Here is a 24256-nt window from a genome sequence, read left to right on the forward strand (position 1 = left end):
TTTTCATTTTGGATGATCTGTCCATTGGTGTAATGAGGTGTTAAAGTCTCCCACTATTATTGTGTTACTGTGGATTTCCTCTTTTATAGCTGTTAGCAGTTGCCTTATGTATTGAGGTGTTCCTATGTTGGGTGCATATATATTTATAATTGTTATATCTTCTTCTTGGATTGATCCCTTGATCATTATGTAGTGTCCTTCCTTGTCCTTGTAATATTCTTTATTTTAAGGTCTTTTTTTTTCTGATATGAGTATTGCTACTTCAGCTTTCTTTTGATTTTTTTTTTTTAATGCTGAATGATATTCTGTTGTCTGGAGGTACCACAGTTTGTCTGTTCACTGACTGAGGGACATATTGGTTGCTTCCAAACTTTGCCAATTATGAATAAAGCTACTATAAATATTTCATGTGCAGGTGTTGTGTGGACATAAGTTTTCAGTTTGTTTGGGTAAATACCAAAGAGCACAATTCCTGGATTGCATGGTAAGAGTATGTTTAGTTTTGTAAGGAACTACCAAACTGTCTTCCAAAATTGCTGTACCATATTGCATTCCCACCAGCAATGAATGAGAATTCCTTTTGGTCCACATCCACACCAGCGTTCTCAGTGTTTTGGGTTTTGGTCATTTCAGTAGGTGTGTAGTTGTATCGCACTGTTGTTTTAATTTTCAATTCCCTAACGACATATGATGTTGAGCATCTTTTCATATGCTTACCTGTCATGTGTATACCTTCTCTGATGACCTGTCTCTTCATGATTTTTCCCCATTTTTTAGTCGAGTTGTTCATTTTCTTTTTGATTAGTTTAAAGTGTTCTTTGTATATTTTGGATACAGTCCTTTATCAGACATTGTCTTTTGCAAATATTTTCTCCCAATCTGTGGTTTGCTTTCTCATTTTCTTGACATTGTCTTTCACAGAGCGCAAGTTGTTTATGTATTCTTTCTCATGTTTCAATTTCTGGTTAAAAAAAATGAGACAAAAATCATCTCCATCTTAGGACTACATTTTAGAATTTTAATTTACCTTCATGAACTTTTTTCAACTTCTTGTGGGGGATGTAGAAAGGTGATAACATGAATCTATGAATTTTTCTGCAGTACACATGAGTATTCTTTATCACAATACACAGACTATACTTCCTTTCAATTTAGTGAAAAACTCCACAGTTTCTTGTTATGTTATCTTGGCATCTTGGCATATAATAATGTTTTTTACAAGGGTAAGGGGGTGCCACAAATGGTATCTTTATGGCCGAACATAACATGCCAGTACAATATATTAGCAGGCTAAATTGCCTAGGTCTACAGTGAATTGTATAAACATTCAGCCTAGTAAAATAATGCTTCTTTGTAAAAGCTCAAGTATCTTACCGTCTGATTTTATTAGAATTCACAATCTTTCCCTTAGCGTATCCCTGTAAAGAAGAGAATAGAATTTCTGAACAGCTTACACTGAATATTAAAGGAAAGGAAAGTTGCTGGCAAAGTCAAAGAATTCTTTTTTTTTTTTTTTTTTTTTTTTTTTTGCTCTCCTTCATTTTGGGTAAGATAAGAAAGCATTCAGGTAGGTTCTCTGCATTCTGTGCATGCAGGCTTCCATGGATGAAGTCCTTCCTCCAGAAGTCAATCACATTGCTGTCAGCTCCAGTGTCAGTCCCTTCAAACTCTCTGTTTCTATAATAAACCCTGACCTGGCCTGACCACCTCCTTCATGTTTCAGAAGTCATTGGAGAGCCAGCAAAGATCAGAGTTGGGTCTCTCCTGAATGAAGCCACTGACTGCCCAATTGTATATAATTATATGTAGACAACTGTCCTCTTGGGACTCAGCAGAGGCAAAGAGAGATGGATTTCTACCACAGTGTTAGAGCTAAAGGACAGTTCCTTATTTTGTAAGCCACCCAGCTGTAGGATTGGACAACATATCACCACTTAGCATTTGGACAGAAAACTGTTTAAAATCTATATCCTGTCCAGTGTGACATAGTTGAAGAGAGGGCTTTTTTACAGCTTCCGGACTTGCTAGCTTCAAGGCCATCTGTGGCAAGTCTGTGCTGTTGAAAGCAAGCAAATTTTGCCCTCAATGTAAAGTTGCCATTAGCTGAATCAATGCCTGCTCAGGAAAGTTTAGAATTCAGTTGTTGCAGCTTCCTCAATATCACGTTTGCAGATATGTGATGTTCAAACTAAATCTGGAAAACTTAAACCTCTGAGATTTTGAGCACCAGATTTTGAGCATAAACATAGTTATGTTTGCAAGGGAAATATGGAGGTCTCTGAGTTAATTACCAATATTACGTCTGAAAAGAAAAGGTTTGGATTTGGATTAACCATTTAGTTTGAGAAGACAGAGATCTGATAGAAGCTCTGGCTTTTTCTGACCTCACTGAATGACTTTGAAATAACTGTGGTGCCACAGTGCTAGTTTTGTAAATCAAAACAATACCCTGTTTGGTTTCTGGCTGGGCCAGCTCCCATGTGCCACCTGCCCCTCTGCTAGGCCTTAGGGCCCCACCACTGTGCAGAGCTCTAAAAAGTGCCAGCATCTAGCACCACCTGCAACACTGCAAGGCATCTTGGCTCCATTTTGCTATTTTAGTTGATGCTGATCCATAGTTCAACTGCACACTGTTGCAATGATGAGCGAACATTTTCTGGACAGCTTTTTGGCAACATAACATCTTTCCTGATAAAATAAAGGAGAGATATTGTTGTCCTTTTTATTGTTGTTTTTAATGAATTTTCCTTTTATTTTTCTATAGGCAGTCACTATATATATATGTATAAATATACATACATAGGTATATATAATTTAGTTGTTTATATTATACTATAATATAAATATATACACTGCACAGTATATACTATATAATGTATACTATAGTGTATATATTCATATTAAAATACTATATATAGATCTCAGTATCTGCATTGAATTTAATTGCAAAAATATTGTGAAATGATGTGGTCAATTTGATTAATTTTAAGCAAATATTGATTCCCTTTTCTCTACCTTTCTGAGAAAAGAATACAGTTGACCCTTGAACAACACAAGATTTTCAACTGACCCTCTGTGGAGTCGAAAATCTGTTTATAACTTCATAGTTGGCCTTTGGTATACATGCTTCCCCTGTATCCAAGATTCTGCATCTGTGGATTGTGTAGTACTACTGTATATACCACCAAAATAATCCTGTGTATTAGTGAAGCCAAGCAGTTCAAACCCGTGATATCCAAGGGTCAGCTGTACTTCCTCACTCCATTAATGGCTGACTTGGCTAGTAACTTCCTTTGGCTAATTGAATGTGACTGGAGCTGACAAATTTTAAAGTTTGTATGAAAACGCAAAGGATCTTGAATAGCAAAAACAGTCTTAAGAAGGAAGAACAGAACTGGAGCAATCATGTTCCCTGACTTTAGACTATTACCATAGCAATCAAAACAGTATGGCGGGCTTCCCTGGTGGTGCAGTGGTTGCGAGTCTGCCTGCCAATGCAGGGGACATGGGTTCGTGCCCCGGTCCAGGAGGATCCCACATGCCGCGAAGCGGCTGGGCCCGTGAGCCATGGCCACTGAGCCTGCATGTCTGGAGCCTGTGCTCCACAACAGGAGAGGCCACAACAGTGAGAGGCCCACGTACAGCAAATAAACAAACAAACAAACAAATAAATACAGTATGGCATTGGCACAAAAATAGACACAGATCAACGGAACAGAACAGAGAGCCTGGAAATAGACCCATGCACTTACGGTCAATTAATATACAGCAAAGGAGGCAAGAATATACAATGGAGGAAACAGTCTCTTCAATAAGTGGTGCTGGGGGCTTCCCTGGTGGCGCAGTGGTTGAGAGTCTGCCTGCCCATGCAGGAGACACGGGTTCATGCCCCGGTCCGGGAAGATCCCACATGCCGCGGAGCGGCTGGGCCTGTGAGCCATGGCCACTGAGCCTGCGCATCCAGAGCCTATGCTCTGCAACAGGAGCGGCCACAACAGTGAGAGGCCTGTGTACCACAAAAAAAAAAAAAAAAAGTGGTGCTGGGAAAACTGGACAGCTGCATGTAAAAGAATGAAATTAGAACATTCTCTAACACTATATACAAAAATAAACTCAAAATGTATTAAAGAACTAAATGTAAGACTGGAAACCATAAAACTCCTAGAGGAAAACATAGGCAGAACTCTCTGACATAAATCGTAGCAATATTTTTTTTTTTTGGTCTGTCTCCTAAAGGAAAGGAAATAAAAGCAAAAATAAAGAAATGGGACCTAATTAAACTTAAAAGCTTTTGCACAGCAAAGAAACGATTGACAAAACAAAAAGACAACCTACAAAATGGGAGAAAATATTTGCAAGTGATATGGCTGACAAGGGGTTAATATCAAACATATATAAACAGCTCATACAACTCAACATCAAAAAACAAACAACCCAATTCAAAAATGTGTAGAAAACCTGAATAGACATTTTTCCAAAAAGGAAATATGGATGGCCACCAGGCACATGAAAAGGTGCTCTACACTGCTAGTCATCAGGGAAATGCAAATCAAAACAACAATGAGATATCACCTCATATATGTCAGGATAGTTATCATCAAAAAGACAAATGACAAGTGTTGGCAAGGATGTGGAGAAAAGAGAACCCTTGTCTGCTGTTGGTGGGAATGTAAATTGGTGCAGCCACTGTGGAAAACATTATGGAGGTTTTTCAAAAAAACTAAAAATAGAACGACCCTATGACCCAGCAATTCCACTCCTGGGTATATATCTGAAAGAAACAAAAACACTAATTTGAAAAGATACATGCACCCCAATGTTCATAGCAGCATTGTTTACAATTGCCATGATATGAAAGCAACCTAAGTGTCCATCAATAGATGAATGAACAAAGAAGATGTGGTATATATCTATAATATATACAATGAAATACTACTTAGCCATAAAAAAGAATGAAATGTTGCCATTTGTAACAACATGGATGGACTTAGAGGGTATCATGCTAAGTGAAATAAGTCAGACAGAGAAAGGCAAATGCTGTATGATATCACTATGTGTGGAATCTAAAAAAAATACAACAAACTAATGAATATAACAAAAAAGAAGCAGACTCACAGATATAGAGAACAAACTAGTGGTTACCAGTGGGGAGAAGGAAAGGAGAGGGGCAATATAAGGGTAGGGAATTAAGAAGTACAAACTATTAGGGTTGGCCAAAAAGTTCGTTCGGGGGCTTCCCTGGTGGCGCAGTGGTTGGGAGTCCGCCTGCCGATGCAGGGGACACGGGTTTGTGCCCCGGTCCGGGAGGATCCCATGTGCCATAGAGTGGCTGGGCCCGTGAGCCATGGCCACTGGGCCTGTGCGTACGGAACCTGTGTTCCGCAGCGGGAGAGGCCACAACAGTGAGAGGCCCGCGTACTGCAAAAAAAAAAAAAAAAAAAAAAGTTCGTTCAGGTTTTTCCAATGATGCAGAAAAACCCTAATGAACTTTTTGGCCAACCCAATATTAGGTATAAAATAAGCTACAAGGATGTACAACACAGGGAATATAGCCAATATTTATAATAACTATAAATGGAGTATAACATTTAAAAATTGTGAATCATTATATTGTACACTTGTAACTCATATAATATTGTACATCAACTCTACCTCAATAAAAAAAAATTGTAAAATACTTTTTGTATATGTTACAGTTTTTTGTTCATGCTACAATTGTAGCATGAACTTTTTTTAGAAATGTCAGCCTGGGACAGACCCAGGTTTTACCCAACCCAGTGTTGATGATGAGAGAGAGAGAGGGAGAGAGAATAAAACTTATTAGCCTGTTTTCTAAGACATTATACTCAGAAGTTAGCTATGTGTATTAAACATCACCTTTTCTTGGAAATTAATTAATATTTTATCAACCATCAATTTAGTTAACTTTTCTGTAATGTGGTTATATTGTTATTGTATAGTCTGTTTCAGATTTATTTTATTGCTGTAGGATTTAGGTCGTTGAATTATTCCTTATTTTAATATTATCACAAATACTGTGAGTGCTTTTCAGCACCCCCATAACAAAGGCTTATCATTATATTAACACTGTGGTATTGTGGGGGAAAAGGTGCTAGGCTAGAAATAAATAATAGGAATAATCCTTTTTCCATCTCTTAATAGCTGCTTGAGAGTGGGTAATACATGTACCTATAACTTTCAAAACAGTAGCTGGCATTTATTAAGTGCTTATTGTCAGCAAACAATGTTCCCAGCACTTGACATGCATTTTCCCGTTTATTCCTAACAAAAATCTTATGACCAAAGTACCATTAACATTCCCATTTCAAAGAGAAAGAAACTGAGACTTGGAGTGATTAAGTGACTTGTCCAAGATCAAGACCTGTGACTTGTATTTTGGAGCCTCTGACTCTCAACCCAACACTGGTTGCAACTGGCCACAAATATCTCTCAGCTACCCTTCACCTATCTATGGAACTAAGATCATATTTATGTGATCTTCACAGCAGGGTGAGAGTATACATGAAGTCTATAGAAAGATACAGGATAGTAAGGAATAGGAATAGACAGGCACAGATTATCTTCAGTGATTTTTTTTGGTAGCTATACACAGAGAAATGAGATAGAAAAAAATGACCATTTCTCCGATCACTTTATGTTTCAGCAAATTTCTAGCCTGGGATGTACATAGATCTCACAGAAAATTGGCAAAATATTTTATCATCATTTAGGACACACACTGAACACCAGTTTCTTCTGAATGCTCCTGTTTTTCCTCCAACTTAGTGTGCAATCATCCAATATGGAGCAGTCCTCTTGGGCAGTTTCATGCAAAGCCATCTCAGAGGAAAATGGCTACCCCTATCAAGTCAGTGCATGGGTAGAATCACTGGGCATGAGCTTTGGCATTTTAATGCAGAAAGAACAGCTTGGGGCCACTTTTCTCAGAAGGGGGCGGTGGATCTTGTGTGTACTTATGACTTCATGGGGTCCTCTCTGAGGCAAAATGCTTCCAGGTAAAATGCAGTACTAAATTAAAAGAAGATTATAGCATCCTTCTCTTATCTTCTCCCATTAAATTATAACCTCAAGGAAAGCCAAGAGTAAAGTGTAGCACTTATGTGTTAGAGAAAAATTTAAAAATGTGTAACTTTTTGAAGTATACTAAACAATGTGAATATTTCCTAGACTTTGGATTTTGAAAAAATAGCATTAACTAACAGTATACCTGGTTAGAGAGGCAATATGGCCTAGTGACAGAGTATGAACAGACCTAGGTTTAAAGTCCTTCTCCACTTCCTCTACGTATGTATTTCCTACTTATTTCTACTTTAGGCACCAAGCTGGGGATTTTGGAGAGAGAGGTGAAAAATCAGTAGTTACCTAAGGAACATAAACAGATAAATTAATGGTATCAGGTAAGATTGAGGGTAAATAGCAGAATGCAAAGAGGACTGAACAGGGAGAAGAAAAACTTTGTGACACAAGGGAAACAAGGTGACTTGAGACTGGAAGAGAGGACAAGAGGTTTAGAAATCTTTGTGAGGGTTTGAGGCCATATTGCCACAGCTTCCTAAAGTGTTTACCTGACTCCACATGGCTTTCAGTTCCAACATATCTTACCCACTACTACCAAATTATCCTTTTACAAAAAAATCTTGCTATGCTACTCTCCTTTCTTAAAACTTAATAGCGACTCCCCATGGAGTTCAGGATAAAATACAAACTCTTTTGGCCTCTTTTCTGTCCATGTATTCAGCCTTATCTTTCTAGCTACTCCCTCCACATATCAGATTCTCCAGATCTACAGAATGTCCCCCCTCAACCCTAAATACACCTTGCCTTTTCACATTTGCAAGGTTTTGCATATGGTATCTGATGCCTGAAATGCAGAGTGCTGCCCACTTCACTTGGGGACTACGACAGCATGCCTACTTGTTAGCTGATCTTCAGCAATCTCTCTCTCTTTCTGTTCCAAATATTTGTTGAACACTTGCTGGCCCAGGATCTATGCAAGAAGCTAGGGAGTGGAAGAGGAATGAGACATTCTTTGTTCTTTGCTAATTCACAATCAAAATCTTCAGTGTTTTATTCTGCTATTTATGTCTCCTCTTTTTTCAATACTGATTCTGAGTATAGAACAGCATATTTGGATCTTTGGCTCCTAAAAATGTGAACTTTTAATTTGAAACCCAGACCAATGTACGATTGTATTCATATATTAATCTGATTTAGTGATTAATACTTTACTGATTATATCACAAGCAAAAATTAAAGAAAGCAGTTATTCAAAGAAATGATGCTAAATGTTTCACAAGTTTATGTAACGAACAAATGTATGAACACAGGCACAATTTCTTTGTGACAATTAGTACTTAAAAACATAAATATCGGGGCTTCTCTGGTGGTGCAGTGGTTGAGAGTCCGCCTGCTGATGCAGGGGACACGGGTACATGCCCTGTTCCGGGAAGATCCCACATGCCGCGGAGTGGCTGGGCCCGTGAGCCATGGCCGCTGGGCCTGAGCGTCTGGAGCATGTGCTCCACAATGGGAGAGGCCACAACAGTGAGAGGCCCGTGTACTGCAAAAAAAGAACAAACAAAAAACAAAAAACATAAATATCACATACCTTATACATGCACAGGAGGTATATTTCTGGGCACTATGGGCAAATTCAAAAGAAGGCAAAAACATCCCCTGGCATGTAGAGCTTACAATGTGATTATGTTTATGGGGTAAGAGCACTCACATTTGATAAGGCACTGATAAAAGCCCTTCTGCTGTCTCCTCCTTCCAAATGGAATTTCCTTTCCATGTGGTTAGATGAGAGGTGTGGCCCACAAGATCATCAATTTTTTTTTCCTTTTTTTTCCTTGGATAAATTCTACATGTAACATTGTGTAAATTTAAACTGTACAGCATGTTACTTTGATACATTTATATATTGTAATATGGTTAACATTGTAAAGATACTTATTACGTAACATATAGTATAATATTATCATCTATATTCAATATACTTATACATTAGTTCTCTATGGCTTATTTAGTACTTGTTACCAGTTTAATACCCTTATATACCAACACCATCAATTGTATTCCCCCACCTCTTGTCCCCTGGCAACCACTGTTTTTTACTTAAGTGGATTTAAAATCCTTCTAGAATAGAAATGTATCTTGTTCATCTCTATTTTGTCATCTAACAGAATACAGAGCACATTAATAGGCACTTCATTTGCTGAATAGATGATGTACAAATGAAGAAAATGTTCTTTTCCTCTGGCACTGATATTTCTTTTCTGAGAAGCATCTTTCTTAAGAAAGGATACAAAAGCATATATGAGAATTTCTACTCTGAGATTTTTGTTACCAGATTGTCAATTCTAAAATCAACATAATTGCCATATTTGTCAAGTTAGAGAGTTTAGGGACACTCTAAGGAATAATTCCAAAAGAATCATTACTGAAGCAGGGGAAAATAAGAGAACAAACAAATAAATAAAACCATACAGTCAGTAGCAAAACTTGCAGTGTTGGTTTACCCAACAGGTGGACCAACTGCACATCTAAGGTGCCAGGACATCAGGGGCAGCAAAGAAATGTACAGCTGTAGCAAACTTATCTGGTGTTTTGCAATCAGAATTTATATGGAGAAGTTACTTTCACTTCAATGCACATATTTGTATTATTTTGAAAAATAAAGTTGCATTTTTAATCACAAAATACATAATTTTTTAAAAAGGTCCTAATCTGGCCTTGCTGACACTGCAGTTTTCTACAATGGGACAGACAGATTTCACCCCTAGCAAGGATTCTAATTAGCCAGACATCTCAGAAAATGACCCACTTAGTCATTGTGTTTGATAGTGAATCAGATAGTCCTGCAGTAAGAGAGGAGCTCTGGCAGGCATTTTATTTCCTCCTGCTTTTTAAGTATTGGGGGAAGGAGGAAGTGATAAAGATCCATAGAGGGAGGAGGGGAAGATGGCGGAAGAGTAAGACATGGAGATCACCTTCCTCCCCACAGATACACCAGAAATAAATCTACACGTGGAACAACTCCTACAGAACACCTACTGAATGCTGGCAGAACACCTCAGACCTCCCCAAAGGCAAGAAACTCTCCACGTACCTGGGTAGGGCAAAAGAAAAACAGACAAAAGAATAGGGACGGGACCTGCACCAGTGGGAGGGAGCTGTGAAGGAGGAAAGGTTTCCACACACTAGGAAGCCCCTTCGCTGGCGGAGACTGCGGGTGGCGGAGGGGGAAGCTTCGGAGCCTCAGAGGAGAGTGCAGCAACAGGGGTGCGGAGAGCAAAGCGGAGAGATTCCAGCACAGAGGATCTGTGCCGACCGGCACTCACCAGCCCGAGAGGCTTGTCTGCTCACCCGCCGGGGCGGGTGGGGCTGGGAGCTGAGGCTGAGGCTTCAGTCTGAGCACAGGGAAAGGACTGGGGTTGGCTGCGTGAACACAGTCTGAAGGGGTTAGTGCACCACGGCTAGCCAGGAGGGAGTCCAGGAAAAGGTCTGGAGCTGCTGAAGAGGCAAGACACTTTTTCTTCCCTCTTTGTTCCCTGGTGCGCGAGGAGAGGGGATTAAGAGCGCTGCTTAAAAGAACTCCAGAGACGGGCGCGAGCCGTGGCTAAAAGCGCAGACCCCAGAGACGGGCGGGAGACGCTAAGGCTGCTGCTGCCGCCACCAAGGGGCCTGTGTGCGAGCACAGGTCACTATCCACACCCCTCTTCCGGGGAGCCTGTGCAGCCTGCCACTGCCAGGTTCCCGGGATCCAGGGACAACTTCCCCAGGAGAAAGAATGGTGGGCCTCAGGCTGGTGCAATGTCACGACGGCCTCTGCTGCCGCCGGCTCGCCCTGCACTCCGTACCCCTCCCTCCCCCAGCCTGAGTGAGCCAGAGCCTCCGAATCAGCGGCCCCTTTAACCCCGTCCTGTCTGAGCAAAGAACAGACGCCTTCCGTGACCTACACGCAGAGGCGGGGCCAAATCCAAAGCTGAGCTCCTGGGAGCTGTGAGAACAAAGAGGAGAAAGGTAATTTTCTCCCAGCAGCCTCATAAGCAGTGGATTAAAGCTCCACAATCAACTTGATGTACCCTGCATCTGTGGAATACCAGAATAGACAATGAACCATCCCAAATTGAGGAGGTGGACTTTGAGAGCAAGATTTATGATTTTTTTCCCCTTTTCCTCTTTTTGTGAGTGTGTATGTGTATGCTTCTGTGTGAGATTTTGTCTATATAGCTTTGCTCCCACCATTTGTCCTAGGGTTCTACCCGTCTGTTTTTTTTTTTTTTTTTTGATATTTTTCTTAATAATTAATTTTAATAACTTTATTATATTTTACTTTATCTTCTTTCCTTCCTTCCCTCCTTTAGACAACGAATCATCCCAAATTGAGGAGGTGGACATTGAGAGCAAGATTTATGATTCTTTCCCCTTTTCCTCTTTTTGTGAGTGTGTATGTGTATGATTCTGTGTGAGATTTTGTCTGTAAAGCTTTGCTTCCACCATTTGTCCTCAGGTTCTATCCGTCCATTTTTTTTTCTTAATAATTATTTTTTAATATAATAATTTTATTATATTTTACTTTATTTTATTCTACTTTATCTTCTTTCTTTCTTTCTTTTTTCCTTCCTTCCCTCCTTCCTTGCTTCCTTCCTTCCTCGCACTGTCCCTCCCTCCCTCCCCCTCCCTCCTTTCTTTCTTTCCTTCATTCCTTCTTTTTTCTTTCATTCATTTCTTCTTTCTTTCTTTCTTCCTTTGTTAGTTTGTTTGTTTGTTTGTTTCTTTCTTTCTTTCTTCCTACTTCTACTAATTCTTCCTCTCTATATTTTCTCCCTTTTATTCTGAGCTGTGTGGATGAAAGGCTCTTGGTGCTGCAGCCAGGAGGCAGTGCTGTGCCTCTGAGGTGGGAGAGCCAACTTCAGGACATAGGTCAACAAGAGACCTCCCAGCTCCACATAATATCAAATGATGAAAATCTCCCAGAGATCTCCATCTCAACAACAGCACCCAGCTTCACTCAACGACAAGCAAGCTACAGTGCTGGACACCCTATGCCAAACAACAAGCAAAACAGGAACACAACCCCACCCATTAGCAGAGAGGCTGCCTAAAATCATAAAAAGTCCACAGACACCCCAAAATACAACACCAGACGTGGAGCTTCCCACCAGAAAGACAAGATCCAGGCTCATCCACCAGAACACAGGCACTAGTCCCCTCCACCAGGAAGCCTACACAACCCACTGAACCAACCGCAGCCACTGGGGACAGACATCAAAAACAACGGGAACTACAAACCTGCAGCCTGCAAAAAGGAGACCCCAAATACAGTAAAATAAGCAAAATGAGAAGATAGAAAAACACAGAGCAGATGAAGGAGCAAGATAAAAACACAACAGACCTAACAAATGAAGAGGAAATAGGCAGTCTACCTGAAAAAGAATTGAGAAAAATGATAGTAAAGATGATCCAAAATCTTGGAAATAGAATAGAGAAAATGCAAGAAACATTTAACAAGGACCTACAAGAACTAAAGATGAAACAAACAATGATGAACAACACAATAAATGAAATGAAAAATACTCTGGATGGGATCAATAGCAGAATAACTGAGAAAGAAGAATGGATAAGTGACTTGGAAGATAAAAGAGTGGAAATAATTACTGCAGAGCAGAATAAAGAAAAAAAAAGAATGAAAAGAACTGAAGACAGTCTCAGAGACCTCTGGGACAGCATTAAACACACCAACATCTGAATTATAGGGGTTCCAGAAGAGGAAGAGAAAAAGAAAGGGACTGAGAAAATATTTGAAGAGATTATAGTTGAAAACTTCACTAATATGGGAAAGGAAATACTTAATCACGTTCAGGAAGCACAGAGAGTCCCATACAGGATAAATCCAAGGAGAAATATGCCAAGACACATATTAATCAAACTGTCAAAAATTAAATACAAAGAAAGCATATTTAAAGCAGCAAGGGAAAAACAACAAATAACACACAAGGGAATCCCCATAAGGTTAAAAGCTAATCTTTCAGCAGAAACTCTACAAGCCAGAAGGGAGAGGCAGGACATACTGAAAGTGATGAAGAAGAAAAACCTGCAACCAAGATTACTCTAACCAGCAAGGATCTCATTCAGATTTGACAGAGAAATTAAAACCTTTACAGACAAGCAAAAGCTGAGAGAGTTCAGCATCACCAAACCAGCTTTACAACAAATGCTAAAGGAACTTCTCTAGGCAAGAAACACAAGAGAAGGAAAAGACCTATAATAACAAACCCAAAACAATTTAGAAAATTGGATTAGGAACACACATATCGATTATTACCTTAAATGTAAATGGATTAAATGTTCCCACCAAAAGACACAGGCTGGCTGAATAGATACAAAAACAAGACCCTTATATATGCTGTCTACAAGAGACCCACTTCAGACCTAGAGACACATACAGACTGAAAGTAAGGGGATGGAAAAAGATACTCCATGCAAATGGAAACCAAAAGAAAGCTGGAGTAACGATTTTCATATCAGACAAAGTAGACTTTAAAATAAAGACTATTAGAAGAGACAAAGAAGGACACTACATAATGATCAAGGGATCGATCCAAGAAGAAGATATAAGAATTGTAAATATTTATGCACCCAACATAGGAGCACCTCAGTACATAAGGCAAATACTAACAGCCATAAAAGGGGAAATAGACAGTAACACATTCATAGTAGGAGACTTTAACACCCCACTTTCACCAATGGACAGATCATCCAAAATGAAAATAAATAAGGAAACACAAGCTTTAAATGATACATTAAACGAGATGGACTTAATTGATATTTATAGGACATTCCATCCAAAAACAACAGAATACACATATTTCTCAAGTGTTCATGGAACATTCTCCAGGATATATCATATCTTGGGTCACAAATCAAGCCTCGGTAAGTTTAAGAAAATTGAAGTTTATCAAGTATCTTTTCCAACCACAATGCCATAAGACTAGATATCCATTACAGGAAAAGATCTGTAAAAATTACAAACACATAAAGGCTAAACAATACATACTTAATAACGAAGTGATCACTGAAGAAATCAAAGAGGAAATCAAAAAATACCTAGAAACAATGGACAGTGGAGACACGATGACCCAAAACCTATGAGATGTAGCAAAAGCAGTTCTAAGAGGGAAGTTTATAGCAATACAAGCCCACCTTAAGAAACAGGAAACATCTCGAATAAACAACCTAACCTTGCACCTAAAGCAATTAGAGAAAGAAGAACAAAAAACACCTCAAAATTAGCAGAAGGAAAGAAATCATAAAAATCAGTTCAAAAATAAATGAAAACGAAATGAAGGAAACAATAGCAAAGATCAATAAAACTAAAAGCTGGTTCTTTGAGAAGATAAACAAAATAGATAAACTATTAGCCAGACTCATCAAGAAAAAAAGGGAGAAGACTGAAATCAATACAATTAGAAATGAAAAAGGACAAGTAAAAACTGACACTACAGAAATACAAAAGATCATGAGAGATTACTACAAGCAACTCTATGCCAAAAAAATGGACAATGTGGAAGAAATGGACAAGTTCTTAGAAATACACAACCTGCCAAGACTGAATCAGGAAGAAATAGAAAATATGAACAGACCAATCACAAGCACTGAAATTGAAACTGTGATTAAAAATCCTCCAACAAACAAAAGCCCAGGACCAGATGGCTTCACAGGTGAATTCTATCAAGCATTTAGAGAAGAGCTAACACCTACCCTTCTCAAACTCTTCCAAAATATAGCAGACGGAGGAACACTCCCAAATTCATTCTATGAGGCCACAATCACCTTGATACAAAAACCAGACAAGGATGTCACAAAGAAAGAAAACTACAGGCCAATATCACTGTTGAACATAGATGGAAAAACCTTCAACAAAATACTTGCAAACAGAATCCAACAGCACATTAAAAGGATCATACACCATGATCAAGTGGGGTTTATTCCAGGAATGCAAGGATTCTTCAATATACGCAAATCAATCAATATGATAAACCATATTAACAAATTGAAGGAGAAAAACCATATGATCATCTCAATAGATGCAGAGAAAGCTTTCGACAAAATTCAACACCCATTTATGATAAAAACCCTGCAGAATGTAGGCATACAGGGAACTTTCCTCGACATAATAAAGGCCATATATGACAAACCCCCAGCCAACATCATCCTCAATGGTGAAAAACTGAAAGTATTTCCATTAAGATGAGGAACAAGACAAGGTTGCCCACTCTCACCACTCTTATTCAATATAGTTTTGGAAGTTTTAGCCACAGCAATCAGAGAAGAAAAGGAAATAAAAGGAATCCAAATTGGAAAAGAAGAAGTAAAGCTGTCACTCTTTGCAGATGACATGATACTATACATAGAGAATCCTAAAGATGCTACCAGAAAACTACTAGAGCTAATCAATGAATTTGGTAAAGTTGCAGGATACAAAATTAATGCATAGAAATCTCTTGCACTTGTATACACTAATGATGAAATGTCTGAAATCAAGAAAACACTCACATTTACCATTGCAACAAAAATAATAAAATATCTAGGAATAAACCTACCTAAGGAGACAAAGACCTGTGTGCAGAAAATTATATGAAACCAATGAAAGAAATTAAAGATGATACAAATAGATAGAGAGATATACCATGTTCTTGGATTGGCAGAATCAACATTGTGAAAATGACTCTACTACCCAAAGCAATCTACAGATTCAATGCAATCCCTATCAAATTACCACTGGCATTTTTCACAGAACTAGCACAAAAAATTTCACAACTTGTAAGGAAACACAAAAGACCCTGAATAGCAAAAGCAATTTTGAGAATGAAAAACGGAGCTGGAGGAATCCTGACTTCAGACTATACTGACTATATATACAGATATACCTGACTTCAGACTATACTTCAAAGCTACAGTAATCAAGACAGTATGGTACTGGCACAAAAAACGAAAAATAGATCAATGGAACAGGATAGAAAGCCCAGAGATAAACCCATGCACATATGGTCACCTTATCTTTGATAAAGGAGGCAGGAATGTACAGTGGAGAAAGGACAGCCTCTTCAATAAGTGGTGCTGGGAAAACTGGACAGGTACATGTTAAAGTATGAGATTAGATCACTCCCTAACACCATACACAAAAATAAGCTCAAAATGGATTAAAGACCTAAATGTAAATACGGAAACTATCAAACTCTTAGAGGAAAACATAGGCAGAACACTCTATGACATAAATCACAGCAAGATCCTTTTTAACCCACCGCCTAGTAAATGGAAATAAAAACAAAAATAAACAATGGGACCTGATGAAACTTCAAAGCTTTTGCACAGCAAAGGTAACCATAAACAAGACCGAAAGACAACCCTCAGAATGGGAGAAAATATTTGCAAATGAAGCAACTGACAAAGCATTAATTTCCAAAATTTACAAGCAGCTCATGCAGCCTAATAACAGAAAAACAAACAACCCAATCCAAAAATGGGCAGAAGACCTAAATAGACATTTCTCCAAAGAAGATATACAGACTGCCAACAAACACATGAAAGAATGCTCAACATCATTAATCATTAGGGAAATGCAAATCAAAACTACAATGAGATATCATCTCACACCAGTCAAAATGGCCATCATCAAAAAGTCTAGAAACAATAAATGCTGGAGAGGGTGTGGAGAAAAGGGAACACTCTTGCACCACTTCTGGGAATGTTAATTGGTACAGCCACTATGGAGAACAGTATGGAGGTTCCTTAAAAAACTACAAATAGAACTACCATATGACCCAGCAACCCCACTACTGGGCATATACCCTGAGAAAACCATAATTCAAAAAGAGTCATGTACCAAAATGTTCATTGCAGCTCTATTTGCAATAGCCCGGAGATGGAAACAACCTAAGTGCCCATCATCAGATGAATGGATAAAGAAGATGTGTCACGTATATACAATGGAATATTACTCAGCCATAAAAAGAAACAAAATTGAGTTATTTGTAATGAGGTGGATAGACCTAGAGTCTGTCATACAGAGTGAAGTAAGTCAGAAAGAGAAAGACAAATACATTATGCTAACACATATATATGGAATTTAAGAAAAAAAATGTCATGAAGAACCTAGGGGTAAGACAGGAATAAAGACACAGACCTACTGGAGAACGGACTTGAGGATATGGGGAGGGGGAAGTGTGAGCTGTGACAAAGCAAGAGAGAGGCATGGACATATATACACTACCAAACGTAAGGTAGATAGCTTGTGGGAAGCAGCCGCATAGCACAGGGATATCAGCCCGGTGCTTTGTGACCGCCTGGAGGGGTGGGATGGGGAGGGTGGGAGGGGTGATACGCAAGAGGGAAGAGATGTGGGTACATATGTGTGTGTATGGCTGATTCACTTTGTTGTGAAGCAGAGAGTGGCACACCATTGTAAAGCAATTATACCCCAATAAAGATGTTAAAAAAAAAAAAAAAGATCCATAAAGCGGGTTTGGAATTCACATTCCCTTATATGCATTTATAGCAAAGATAAGACATATATGTTTCTGTGTTTGCATATCCCTGTGTCTTGGCATTTTTAAATTACCAATCATACTGAATAATTACAGCAAAGAACAGAGGGAAAATCCTGTACAAAGTTCCTTTGCACCTTTCAATATGCAGCACTAACTGAAATTTCAATATCCATGATCTGTTATATCTTGTCATCATCATCTTCTTCTTCGTCTTCTTTTTTTTATGCCATTTGATAGTTTTTCTACATTCCCCAAAGATTTTCCTCTTACAAATAAAAGAGCTTAATTATTTCTATAATGGAAGGATTAGAGTTCCCATGAGCAGTTTTCTTTCTGTTGTAGGTATAATAAAATGCAAGTAGTTCATGACCAAGGCAGCTACTTGTTGAAGTATCAGAGTGAAAACTGAAAGAAGAGAAATAGGTAAAGAGGTAAATTTTTTTTTGTTTTTGTTTTTTTAAGTGCTATTATTGGCTGCTAACATCCAGGTCAGGGCCAGGGAGAATAAATTAGTGGGGTAAAGCCATAACACAATAGCTGATGCACATGCAGCCTTTTTTGTTTAGGCAATTTCCACTGCACCAGTTCAAGGCATGTCTAGGTAAGTTATGTAACAGCTGTCCAGAGAATTTCATTTTGTTGTAGTTACAGCACTTTAGATATGCTTTGCATGCATGCCGTTTTTACTTGCTATTTGAGAAGAGCTAAGCTAATCTTTTTAGGCTTTGCATATGGCTAAGTTATGCAAACATTGCTTTTTAAAATAATTCTGAAGTTTCATTTTTCTGGAATGGTCCACCTCTTACTCCTACTCTCTAATGAAGTCTTAATCCTCTAGAACAGTTTCACTTGATTTAGGCTTCTAAGAGTGTACTTTCTGGAGACTGGTCTCCTGTGATACTGAGGTGTAACTGTGTATCTTCATAAACACAGCTCATCATCGTTCAGGTATGTTTTTGGCTACTGCACCCCAGAAGAGTAGTTACCATGCTGAGAAGTTGATCGGCAATGATTTCAATTTGTTCGTGAGGGGTTTATGACACTAAACATTCACAGAATTCCCACCCTTACGAAGATCCAACAAAATTTTTCTCTCTTACCACATTCTTCCTTCTCTCATCTGTTTAGGAGCTGAATATTGGGAGTTTGGAAGCTCTAACTGCTTGTAGAAGAAAAACCTAAGTCATAATATTTGAAGAGTTTGGCTCATTTTGTTTCTTCAGACCTTGAGAAAGAGAAACCATAATTTACATTTTTTTGTGTGTGCAAGTTTCTAACTTCTTTTATGAATTTGTAAGAGCAGGAAGGCTTCTATAATTTTGACTGTGGCCAAAAGTCAAACCTGAATATTCTGAATTTTCATTTTCATACATTTTCGATTTGATCTTGCCTCTCTTACGCTGATGGCACTTTCCTCTGGGTAGTAAAATAATACTGAGAAATTTAAATCTAACTGGGTAATGTACATACATAACCCAAATAAAGCTTGGGCTGTTTGGGTCTGGTGTTTAGGGCAATCTTAACTTGGTGTCACATTCAGAGAGGAATAACTCTGACTCAAAGAGCATTTAAGCATGTGGAGATTTTTCTTTTTAACTGGGTCACAAAACACAAAGCAAAAATATCCTAAATGTTTTTCTGTCTATCTCCACGCTAGTTCCTCAAAAATCTCTCCTCAATCTCTGGCCCTACTCTCTGACTGCAAACTCAATCCGCTCTTACTTATTCTTCTGTATGCATCCAGTCTGACTCTTGCTTCCTCCTCTGGCCTTTCATATCTTAACTTTTCCCTGAGAAGCTCTTTCTTATTTCTTTCATTTTTTTTTAATTGAAGTATAGTTAATTTACGGTATTGTGTTAGTTTCAGGTGTACAGCAAAGTGATTCAGTTATACATGTGTACCTGTTCTTTTTCAGATTCTTTTCCGTTATATGTTATTGTAAGGTATTGAATATAGTTCCCTGTGCTATACAATAGGTCCTTGTGGTTTATATATTTTATATAGTAGTGTGTATCTGTTAATCTCAACCTCCTAATGTAACCCTCCTCCCCTCTGCCCCTTTAGTAACCCTAAGATTGTTTTTCTATGTCTGTGAGTCTGGTTTTGTTTTGTAAATAAATTCATTTGTGCTGTATTTATTAGATTCTCCCAATAAGTGATATCACATATTTATCTTTCTCTAACTTACTTTATAGACTTTTTTCTTTTTTAAATTAAAAAAATATTTCAAATGTGCAGAAAAGCAAGAAAATAATTTAACAATCACTCACGTACACATCTCTGAGATTAAACATACTTAATATTCTGAAGTATTTTGTATAAAGTGGAGACTATTTGTTCCTTGAATGTTCCTGTAAAAAAAAGCTTGTACAATGTTCTAAGTCTGGCATGTGGTATGTGTGTGTGTTTGTGTGTACGCGTGTGTGTGTATAGATTTAAAAATACTGATTCAATTTGTTTTTACCATTTATAGGTCCATTCAACTTTTCTATTTCTATCTGAGTCAGTTTGGTAAGTTATATTTTGAGAAGGTTATATATTTTTACTAGGGAAATTTCCATTTGAGTTTCCTAATTCATTGGAATGCATTTTTCAAGTTTTTGCCTATGATATTTTCCCTTGCTTCAGATAGATTCTCCTTCAGTCTTCCCCAAAGAGTACAGAAAGTAGAACACAGGCTTGGGGACTCTTCCTGTGCTGAGGGACCCCAAGACAAAATGTCCTGCATAAAGTGTTGTAACTTGGGAATTTGTAATTAATAAAACTCCTAAAGAGGGAGAAACATTATATTTGCAGTAATCACATATGAATTTGGCTCACTGGCATTTTTCATTGGTGGATTTTTTAAGCTTTAATTATTTAAACTAAAAGACCCTATATTTAGGTTTTACTTCATATAATGAAATAATTACACTGGAGAATGCATTAAGGTAGAAAATACATTGATTTTTCTTCCAATTATAATAGAAGGAAAGATCACGTCTTCCAAAAAGTCTCATTCCAGAAAGATTCATGCTTGGAATATTGCATTCTCTATTTTTTTTTTAACATCTTTATTGGTGTATAATTGCTTTACAGTGGTGTGTTAGTTTCTGCTGTATAACAAAATAAATCAGCTATACATATACGTATACCCCCATATATCCTCCCACTTGCGTTCCCCCCCCCACCCCCCCTACTCCACCCCTCTAGGTGGTCACAAAACACCAAGCTGATCACCCTGTGCTATGTGGTTGCTTCCCACTAGCTATCTATTTTACATTTGGTAGTGTATATATTTCCATGCCACTCTCTCACTTTGTTCCAGATTACCCTTCCCCCTCCCCGTGTCCTCAAGTCCATTCTCTACATCTGTGTCTTTATTCCTGTCCTGCCCCTAGGTTCTTCAGAAACTTTTTTTTTTTTTTAGATTTCATATATATGTGTTAACATACGGTATTTGTTTTTCTCTTTCCGGCTTACTTCACTCTGTATGACAGACTCTAGGTCCATCCATCGTACTACAAATAACTCAATTTTGTTCTTTTACAGGTAGCTGTCCAGTTATCTCAGCACCACTTATTGAAGAGACTGCCTTTTCTCCATTGTATATTCTTACCTACTTTATCAAAAATAAGGTGACCATATGTGTGTGAGTTTATCTGTGGGCTTTCTATCCTGTTCCATTGATCTATATTTCTCTTTCTGTGTCCGTACCATACTGTCTTGATTACTGTAGCTCTGTACTATAGTCTGAAGTCTGGGAGCCAGATTCCTCCAGCTCCATTTTTCTTTCTCAAGATTGCCTTGGCTATTCGGGGTCTTTTGTGTTTCCATACAAATTGTGAAATTTTTTGCGCTACTTCTGTGAAAACTGCTATTGGTAGTTTGATAGGGATTGCATTGAATCTGTAGATTGCTTTGGGTAGTAGAGTCATTTTCACAATGTTGATTCTTCCAATCCAAGAACATGGCATATCTCTCCATCTGTTTGTGTCATCTTTGATTTCTTTCATCAGTATTTTATAGTTTTCTGAGTACAGGTCTTTTGTCTTCTTAGATAAGTCAATTCCTAGGTATTCTATTCTTTTTGCTGCAATGGTAAATGAGAGTGTTTCCTTAATTTCTCTTTCAGATTTTTCATCATTAGTGTATAGGAATGAAAGATATTTATTTGCATTTATTTTGTAACCTGCTACTTTACAAAATTCATTGATCATCCCTAGTAGTTTTCTGGTAGAATCTTTAGGATTCTCTATGTATAGTATCATGTCATCTGCAAACAGTGGCAGCTTTACTTCTTTTCTGATTTGGATTATTTTTATTTCTTTTTGTTCTCTGATGGCTGTGGCTAAAAGTTCCAAAACTATGCTGAATAATAGTGGTGAGAGTGGACAACCTCGTCTTCTTAATTTGAGAGGAAATGGTTTCAGTTTTTCATCATTGAGAATGATGTTGGCTGTGGGTTTGTCATATATAGCCTTTATTATATTGAGGTAAGTTCCTTCTATGCCTACTATCTGGAGGGTTCTTATCATAAATGGGTGTTAAATATTGTGAAAAGTTTTTCTGCTTCTATTCAGATGATCATAATGTTTTTCCTCCTTCAATTTGTTAATATGGTTTGTCACATTGATTGATTTGCGTATATTTATGAATCCTTGCATTCCTGGGATAAACCCCACTTGATCATGCTGTATGATACTTTTAATGTGTGGTTGGATTCTGTTTGCTAGTATTTTGTTGAGGATTTTTGCATCTATGTTCATCAGTGATATTGGCCTGTCATTTTCTTTCTTTGTGACATCTTTGTCTGCTTTTGGTATCATGGTGATGGTGGCCTCATAGAATGAGTTTGGGAGTTTTCTTCCCTCTGCTATATTTTGGAAGAATTTGAGATGGATAGATGTTAGCCCTTTCTAAATATTTGATATAATTCCCCTGTGAAGCCATCTGGTCCTGGGCTTTTTTTTGTTGGAAGGTTTTTAATCACAGTCTCAATTTCAGTGCTTGTGATTGGTCTCTTTATATTTTCTATTTCTTCCTGGTTCAATCTCAGAATGTTGTGCTTTTCTAAGAATTTGTCATTTTCCCCCAGATTGTCCATTTTATAGGCATATAGTTGCTTGTATTAATCTCTCATGATCTTTTGTATTTCTGTAGTATCAGTTGTTACTTCTTTTTCATTTCTAATTCTATTAATTTGAGTCTTGTCCCTTTTTTCCTGATGAGTCTGGCTAATACTTTATCAATTTTGTTTATCTTCTCAAAGAACCAGCTTTTAGATTTGTTGATCTTTCCAATTGTTTCCTTCATTTATTTTTCATTTATATCTGATCTGATTTTTATGATTTCTTTCCTTCTGTTAACTTTGGTTTTTGTTGTTGTTGTTCTTCTTTCTCTAATTGCTTTAGGTATAAGGTTAGGTTGTTTAGTGGAGACGTTTCTTGTTTTCTGAGGTAGGATTGCATTGCTATAAACTTCCCTCTTAGAACTGCTTTTGCTGCATCCCATAGGTTTTGGGTGGTCGTGATTTCATTGTCATTTGTTTCTAGGTATTTTTTGGTTTCCCCTTTGATTTCTTCAGTGATCTCTTGGTTATTTAGTAGTGTATTGTTTAGCATCCATGTGTTTGAATTTTTTATAGATTTTTTCCTGTAATTGATATCTAGTGCCATAGCGTAGTGGCCAGAGAAGATACTTGATACGATTTCAATTTTCTTAAATTTACCAAGGCTTTTTTGTGACCGAGGATATGATATATCCTGGAGAATGTTCCAAGAGTACTTGAGAAGAAAGTGTATTCTGTTGTTTTTGGATGGAATGTCCTGTAAATATCAATTAAGTCCATTTTGTTTTATGCATCACTTAAAGCTTGTGTTTCCTTATGTGTTTTCAATTTGGTTGATCTGTCCATTACTGAAAGTGGTGTGTTAAAGTTCCCTTGTATGATTGTGTTACTGTTGACTTCCACTTTTTTGGTTGTTAGCATTTGCCTTATGTATTGAGGTGCTCCTATATTGGGTCCATAAATACTTACAAATGTTATATCTTCTTCTTGGATTCATCCCTTGATCATTTTGCAGTGTCCTTCTTTGTCTCTTATTATAGTCTTTATTTTAAAGTCTATTTTGTCTGGTATGGGAAATGCTACCCTAGCTTTCTTTTGATTTCCATTTTCATGGAATATCTTTTTCCATCCACTCACTTTCAGTCTGTATGTGTTTCTAGGTCTGACATGGGTCTCTTGTAGAAAGCATATATATGGGTCTTGTTTTTTTTATCCCTTTAGCCAGTCTATGTCTTTTGGTTGGAACATTTAATCCATTTACATTTAAGGTAGTTATCGATATGTATATTCCTATTACCATTTTCTTAATTGTTTGGGGTTTGTTATTGTAGGTCTTTTCCTTCTCTTGTGTTTCCTGCCTAGACATGTTCCTTCAGCATTTGTTGTAAAGCTGGTTTGGTGGTGCTGAATTCTCTTTGCTTTTGCTTGTCTGTAAAGGTTTTAATTTCTCCATTGAATCTGAATGAGATCCTTGCTGGGTAGAGTAATATTGGTTGTAGGTTTTTCCATTTCATCACTTTAAGTATGTCCTGCCACTCCCTTTTGGCTTTCAGAGTTTCTGCTGAAAGATCAGCTGTTAACCTTATGGAGATTCCCTTGTATATTATTTGTCATATGTCCCTTGCTGCT

Source organism: Grampus griseus, assembly GCF_964374135.1.
Source record: "Grampus griseus genome assembly, chromosome: X".
In the NCBI taxonomy this organism is placed as follows: domain Eukaryota; kingdom Metazoa; phylum Chordata; class Mammalia; order Artiodactyla; family Delphinidae; genus Grampus; species Grampus griseus.